Source organism: Cupressus sempervirens, chromosome 10 (assembly GCF_028749045.1).
Source record: "Cupressus sempervirens isolate cs-2001-9-10 chromosome 10, ASM2874904v1, whole genome shotgun sequence".
NCBI lineage: Eukaryota > Viridiplantae > Streptophyta > Pinopsida > Cupressales > Cupressaceae > Cupressus > Cupressus sempervirens.
The window spans coordinates 453,656,501-453,664,475 of record NC_143127.1 but is presented as its reverse complement, the minus strand read 5'-3'; the positions used below and the strand labels follow the sequence as shown (position 1 = coordinate 453,664,475).

Sequence of the window (7,975 nt, the reverse complement as noted above, 5' to 3'; positions counted from 1 at the left end):
GTTGCATTAGAAATTAGCTCATCTCATTGTTACTCTCTAACCATCAAGTAGCAGTGATCTAAATCTCTTAACAGAGTTAACAACTATTTGTAAATCCTCTAACAAGGTGGCATTGTCTATTGAAGTGTCTAAAGACCTCTAACAAGGCCACTCCTAATAGGGTGATTAAATCCTCTAACAGGGTCACACCTAATAGTGTGTTTTGTAACTTTTAACAGGGTTGGCTCCTAATAGGGCTCACTTTAGAAGAGTGAAAATATGTAACTAGTTGCAATTGGTAGTTTTTCCCAAATTGTGTTTCCACATTAAATATTGGTGTCAATTGTGTTCATACTATTTCTTATATGTGTATGCAACTAAGTTAAAGTAAGATCAATCACATATAATATCTTAAGATTTTTGTGATAAGCATTTGCCAAGTTATTTCAATGTTTACCGAGTTACAACATTTGTTAGTGTAAACTGAGTGCCTGTGTGTTTGCTGAGTAACAGTAAAATATAGTTTACATAGAGTTTTGATTTGTATTGAAATCTAAGGGATTTGGGATTAATTTTTGTGGTAACTGATTCACCCCTCCCCTCTTAGTTATTCCTCTTATATTTCCAACAATCTCTTCATGCATTATGCCTCCATTTCACACTTATCTTTCCATATGTCCTTGTCTTTTTGAACCCTTATCTCTTCATATCTTCTTATGTATATGAACCTTATCTCTCCATTCTTTTTTAAACTCCTTATCACTCCATGATCTACTTATGTTGCTTTAGTCAAGAATTTATTAGTCTCTCTAAAGGTACACCAACTGACATAGATCTTTAAATAACATCTATGTCAACTCTGTAGTGTGAGCAATCGATACCTATGATTGCCAACTAAGCTATCCACTAAGCCTTTGCACAATCATCGTACCTAAGCCTATGGGGTCATTGAGTAACTCTATCAATATGTAGCTTGTGCAAGCATGATTTTCTCCTTATATATATATATATATATATATATATATATATATATATATATATATATAATTTAAATAAAATAATAATAAATAATACTATACAATAAGAATATAATAAGTGAGATATAAATTACGGATTGACAATGATACATATATTTTATTTTATGTTTGAAATGCAATTTTTATTTAGTTTGTATATTATAATGTTAATAAGACATTTTAAAAAATAAATTATTTTTAGCTAGATTATGTAATTTTTAATTTTTTTAATCAATCTAATTATGACTTACACATTTGTACACATTTCTAGTTAAATACATCCTCTGTATAATTGCATAAGCTTTTAATACTCTTTATAATAATAAAATTAAAATTAATAATAACATTATTTAAAAAAATATTTTTTATTTTTCTAATATTATATATATATATATATGAAAGGAAGTAGATCTCCTACATAAAAGCACTTTTGAGATCTGAAAGAGCATAGCCATAGTAGTGGATATGCAATAAAATACAAGTTTTCCCCTCTTTTCTTTATATTTTCATTCATTTGATTTTCTTTAATAGATTGATAGATAGGATGGGTTAGTGTAGATTTCCATCGAGTGGTGGGGGTATTGAATAGACTAAAAGATAGTTGCTTGTTTCTTTGCACAACAACTTTACATCATACTCATATAGGTCTCATGAGTGGAAACCATAGTGCATCTAGGTTTTGTACTCATTTGGTACCCTATCCTATTTGTCTTGATTGATTTTTTCAAGATCCCTATTCGAACTATCGAAATAGATCCATTCTAGTATATAATTTCTTATTGGATTTTTGGGGCAAGAATAGTGGCATGAAATAAAAATAAGTAGATGTAAAATTCACAAATCCCATGGTTTAATAATAGCCAATTAAAGGAAAATAACAACTCCTCCCTCTATTAAAATATTCATGGTGGTTCCATTGTGGGGTTTCATTGCTATTTTGAGAATTGTGGGTAGATCTAGGTATAAAATTTATACACTCAAATAACCCTACAGTTTGAGCAGGATTCAATTCAAGACTACAATGATCAATTGAATTTTAGTAATGATGGCCAATGAACAATATATTTGTAAGAGATTCATAATCTAGGAAAACATAAATCAACAAAGCCTTCAATGCCACTACATTTTATAATGAATATTAGGGGAAATAAATTGGGCATAATCCCTCTTATAGATCAGTTATTTGTCATTGTTTGACTCTTGCAGCAATAAGAAATGCTTGAACAATTTGCAAATTTGGTTTCTATATTGGTGTCTTTTTTCACATAGATGATTGGGGTGGAATCTCTATAGGGCTTTGTACATATCTTTGTTTGGAAGAAAATTGTTGCACTAGAGCTAGTGTTTGATGTGTTTTAAAAATCAAACCTAATTGCTAAAATGTTTGCACCAAAATGAGTATTTAGTATGATCAGACTTGATGTTATAGTGAATTTATTTATGACCCTAAGTCAAACCTATGCTTGTATAATTTTTCCTAGGTAAATTATTTTCTTCTTTATTTGAATTATCACCCTTTGTTAAAGGACCGTTGTAGTAGAACTATTGTGAAGAGCCCTCTAAGCCCTCTAATGGTGAGTGATTAGGTTTGGTACTGTCAACTATGATGATATCCCTTGAAATTGAGTTGCTAAGTAGATAATCATGACCAATACTTGCTTCAAATCTTTTGATATGTAGCCTCCATCCTCTATCAAAATTTCTTCCATTCTATTTCCATGACTAGTGGGAGATGTATTTACATTAACCATTGAATGTTACTAGGGGAAAAACCTTCATGCCCTTTCAAGCATTTGGTTTTCATATTAGGAGGAAAATCCCCACCTACTATGATATATAAACCTTTAAAGAAAGAGGATAAGAAGAAATATTGTGGCTTTATATGTAGCATTCTAGCTTCAAATTCACCCACACCTTGTAAAGCAAACACATGATTATCCTTACCCTTTATTCAATATTCCAGCCTTTGGACTTTAAGAAGTATAAGTGTATGTCTCTTTTAAATGATGTCAAAAATTGACTATAATTCCATTTTCTCACTTAGACACAACATTCAAATCCCCTAGCTCAGTTCACTTATATGTTTATGTCCTTACTTCTCCCCATTTGATTTCCTTTCCATTGTATCTAACGGAGAGATTGTGAGGATGCTCTAGAGTAGTTCCATTTTCACCAAACCATTTCTAATTCCATTATCATGATCATCACACCAAGAACACTCAGCTCTATATTCAATAATCAATAATAAAGAAATACTATCTTCTAGACTACTTAGAATCTAAATCATCAAGTGAACTAGAAGATACTTGTTTTTCTCTTCTTTAAAAATTATCTCAATAGAAGAAGAATGTGTATTTTCTTGGACATCAAAATCAGATTTTGTATTTTCAAAAGGAGCTAATTTCCTAGAATCACATGATGATATCTGTAAGAATATTCCTCTCCTCATTATTCTAATTTTCTCTGTCATTATCACCTTCAATATCTTGAAATAAAATATTAATTGACATGAGCTAATATTTTGACCTATTTTTTCAATAAAAAAATTTGTTTGGAATTCCTCACATATCTTTCTCACTCAATACTTAGAGGATTTCCACTATGCTATGAGTATCTATTACTTGTACATCACTTTTTACTTCATCATAATCTTCATTTGTAGAGCTATCATGTTTGCTGAAAAAGTTTAAGTGCATCCTATACAATATATACTATGGTTTTGTGACTTTTTTAAGATAATTTTTCCTTTGAAAGAAATGTGCCACGTCTAGAATATTTATACTTATTGTGCCTTCTTGGAGTTTCATCGCCTCTTTCCAAATCTTTCTTCTTCATACATTCTAAAATATGTAAATAATGTACCCTAAAGCAGCCAAAAAATGTACAATTTCCTTTAGTCTTTAATGTGCAACCACATGTGGAACTCAAATACAAGCACATAAACGTATAAAAATAAAATAATAACTTTACTTCTTCCTTGTGTTTCTTTATTTTTAACCTACAAACACATTCCCCATTATTACCTTCAATTTTCTTGTTCTTATCAACTTTATTCTACCTCTTATAAATATCACGCATTTAAGCTTCCTTGTTCATCTTTACTAGCACATCTCTCTCTAACATTGTATTATGAGCTAGTGTCATCACTTACAGCATAATTTTATTGCTTCCAATCCACATCATCTTCTAATTCTATCGGTTGTTCAAGCCACCTATTAATACTTTCAAACTTAATAATTGATATAGATTCATGTGTTGCTTCATATTTTGAACCATTTTTCAACTTTTTAGAGATGGACTCGTGCTAAGAGAGTATTAAACCAATTATAGATTCAACAATATATAAAACTAGGCATCCATGATGGAGAGAAAAATGTATTATATTTTGAGTTTCCCATAAAACTTGAGAACTATATAGATGGGGAAATTTTGAAATCCAATCAAATTTTACTAGGATTTGATATCAATGCACATCTTTAATGTTTATTTTAATGTAGAAGATATGATTTCTATGTGCTCTAATAGTATTTTGTTGGAAGTAGAGGATGGTTTCCATGTGCTTTGACCTAAATCTAGACCCATAAGCATTAATGTAGCACTTTTATATTCACAAGTTGTATTGTGGTTCTCTCTCCTCAAGGAATTTGTTCACACTAATTGTAAGTCGATAACAATAACATCAAGTCAAGAACTAGGTAAGAAGTTGACCAAATTCCTAAATCAATTTTATATCTACAAACCAATCATATGACAACCTCTTGGATCAATATATAATATAAGAAGATCATATACAAACAAAAAATCTTTCCATAAAGGTACAATACCATGGTATAACAAACGAGGAGCTACTTAAAATAGACCAAAGAAAAGTGACAATAAATAAAATAAGTATATGAAGAGTAACATAGCATTTAAGAAGAATATTTAAAAATAAAAATATTGCCAGCAAAGTATTATAGCTTGGTAGAACAAAAAAGGAGTACTTGTAATAGGCTAATAGAAGAAAACAAATTAATAATGAACAAATAAACTATATGGAGAGTAATTAACCAGTTTAGGGCATTATCCTTACTGAATTATGTCCAAGACATTAGTTTTGGAATCATCCAACCAATGAGTCTCTTCAAGTGTACCAAGATCTTGGTTAGACTATTTCTAACTTGTCCATGTTAGTGAGACTCAGTCAAGCAGCCTTTAGCTTGCAGAGTTTTGCCAAATATTTCATAGTAGAGTTGAGGCAATGGATCAATGGAAATGGGTGCCCTTTTCCCTCTTAGTAAGTCCAGCAATTCAATCTCCAATCTCTCCAATGTTCTAGCTAAAATTGGTTCTTCATTCAATGATTCTAAGGGGATTCCTTCCATGGAGAGTTTAAGATGGTTTTCATAGCCACGAAAAAAAGGCAATTACAACCACATTTGTAGTATCCATGGGAAACATATAGGCATGGATTAACATTAGAATTTGGTAAATTGGCCCTTTTTTACTTTAAAATCCATACCTAGTTCTCTCAAGGCTAGTTTCATATCTAAGTAATTGAAATCATCATTCTCAAACAAGGGGATTTATTGATCCTACCACCGAAAGTTATTGGTATCATCTTTGATACTATTTGGGTGCTCTACTAAGACTATGGAATATTGCTACAAATTATCACTAGCAATAAATTGAGCTTGTAAGGGATCCATGTTAATAAAATTGAGTGCATTCCACTCAAAGGGAACTGCAAAATGTGAACTTAACGGTGTCTCTAGATGGGCCTAAAATCCCAATAGACTATCTAGGGAGAACTGTAGAGAAAGTGTGAGATGTTATGTGAGAAATTAAGTAAATTGCACTAGGGAATCCATGGCATAAGGTGATATCAATTGTGAAGAGGGTTATGAAGAAATTTTTATGCCAAATTCCTTCTTAGCCTTGGACATAACATAGTTTGGAGTAGAGTGAGTAGCTATAGTGGAGGGGTGTGCTTAGTTTTCAAGAGTGTGTGCTTGAGTGCTGCCAGGTGCTTTCTATGTATCAATCAATGAGAGATTTAAGAATCTCTCACTTTTAACCAAGTCCAATATTTGTACAATGATAATTTACAAGCCATATTTATAGATGGATGCCTTAGATCTTGAATATTTTCACCCCACTAGTGCTTTCCAAACATGAGGTTATTGGCAATGCTCAAATGTATTTTGTTGAATCTAGAAGCTTGGAGATTGATCAGAAAGAACACAATGGTCCTTGTCCTTCATATTACATGTAGGTTGAGGAGGCACCATCACACTATGTTTTTTAGGTTGTTTAGTTTTTTTATCCGGCCTTTTGGGGCTATTTTTTTTCTCTCCTAACCTCGATTTTTGTATAGCTTTTAAACCTTGATTTAAGGATTTTTATAAATCAATTTGGTCTCTATAGAACCAACAACTAATATATCAAGAAACACAATTGGTGTCTTATTTTCTCTAATTATAAGTCATTTCCACACTTTCACCAATACTTCAAGGATCCTCACCATTGTTTGTCAATAGTTTAGACAACATATATACATTATAAACTCCCTTTGATGCTTCTTTTGTTGAATTTCTTAGAACTAGAGCTAACACAAAATCTTCCTTCATAGTTATACTTGTATAATGCAGTATCATTACATTTCCAATAAATATTATTGCAATCGTCAAAGATTTAGATTTCTTTTTTAGTATAACTAAAAAAGATTTCTTTTTTAGTATAACAAGCGAGTTATACATATTATAATACACAATATATCAGATATTATCTAAATGTTTAAGTGCTTTCTATATTAGCTTATAAATATTTTAATTATTAATTAATTGATTCATCTTTCAAATGCTTGCAACACTTTGGAAATACTATTACAAGATTATTATTGTACTTGTCGTAGGCAATGTACTATTGCATTCACTTTCAACTGATAGCTCAATTAACTCAATGAATATGCACCAATCACAAATAATTGTTTTTAGGTAATTTACATATTTCTTAAGTTCTATAATTTATTTATGATTTTTTATATTATAAAAATTAATTATCTTAAATTTGATTGGCTCAATTCATTTTGTGTTGTAGGAGCCCTTTTTTAAAAGGTTCTCCATATTTCATTGTTTTCAAGCTAAAATTTCTATACACAATTTGTAAATTGTAATATATGCTAAGAGTTAAATAATATACTATAGTTATATTTGAACAATAATATAAAATTAATATTTTGGTACACAATTTATAAATGATTTTTTTTTATTAGAATATATAACTACATGTCATAAAACTATATAATTATATATATATCTCTATTAACAATTTACATATAATAATTAATTTTATAAACATATAATAATTATTATATAATATATTTCTATTGTATTTGAACAATAATATAATATATAACTATTATACATTCTAAACTATTTCTTATACTAAACTTATAATATACAATATAGTTAAATATGATAATTTTAAATACTTAAAAATATTGATATATGCTATATATCTAGTACCATATTAACTATTTCTATATATAAAATAGTAAACTATCACAATTTAAAATACTTAAAAAATATTATTATATACTATATATAGATAGTACTATAATCAATTACAGTAATAGAATACAGTTAATTATATATCTTTCAATGGGCCCTAAAGTTCATTTATGGTTTGAATGAAATTAGAGTAGAGTATATTTTTCTTCTTTTATTATCTCTAATCTAAGAATTTTGGTTACTATTAACTGTTGAGAGAATAGAATTTGCAATATGAAACTGATGTTTTAAGAGATACTAGAGAAATCAAGTTCTAATACCCTCCATACTTAAGATTTGTTGAGGAATTTTATGACTAACACTAGTAACCAGTAAGAGGCATAGACTCACCACAGTTAGGCAAAATGATAGATTTGTAATAACATCATATAGGTATTGAATAAGTTTTATACAATTTTAAACACACGAAATTGTAGAGCTCATACAATT

The 7,975-nt window shown here is 29.5% G+C and overlaps 1 pseudogene; it reads right to left on the bottom strand.

Annotated features, from left to right (window-relative positions):
* Positions 1-5,071: 5,071 nt before the first annotated feature.
* Positions 5,072-5,920, bottom strand: LOC149534652 (zinc finger CCCH domain-containing protein 18-like; annotated as a pseudogene).
* Positions 5,921-7,975: the final 2,055 nt, after the last annotated feature.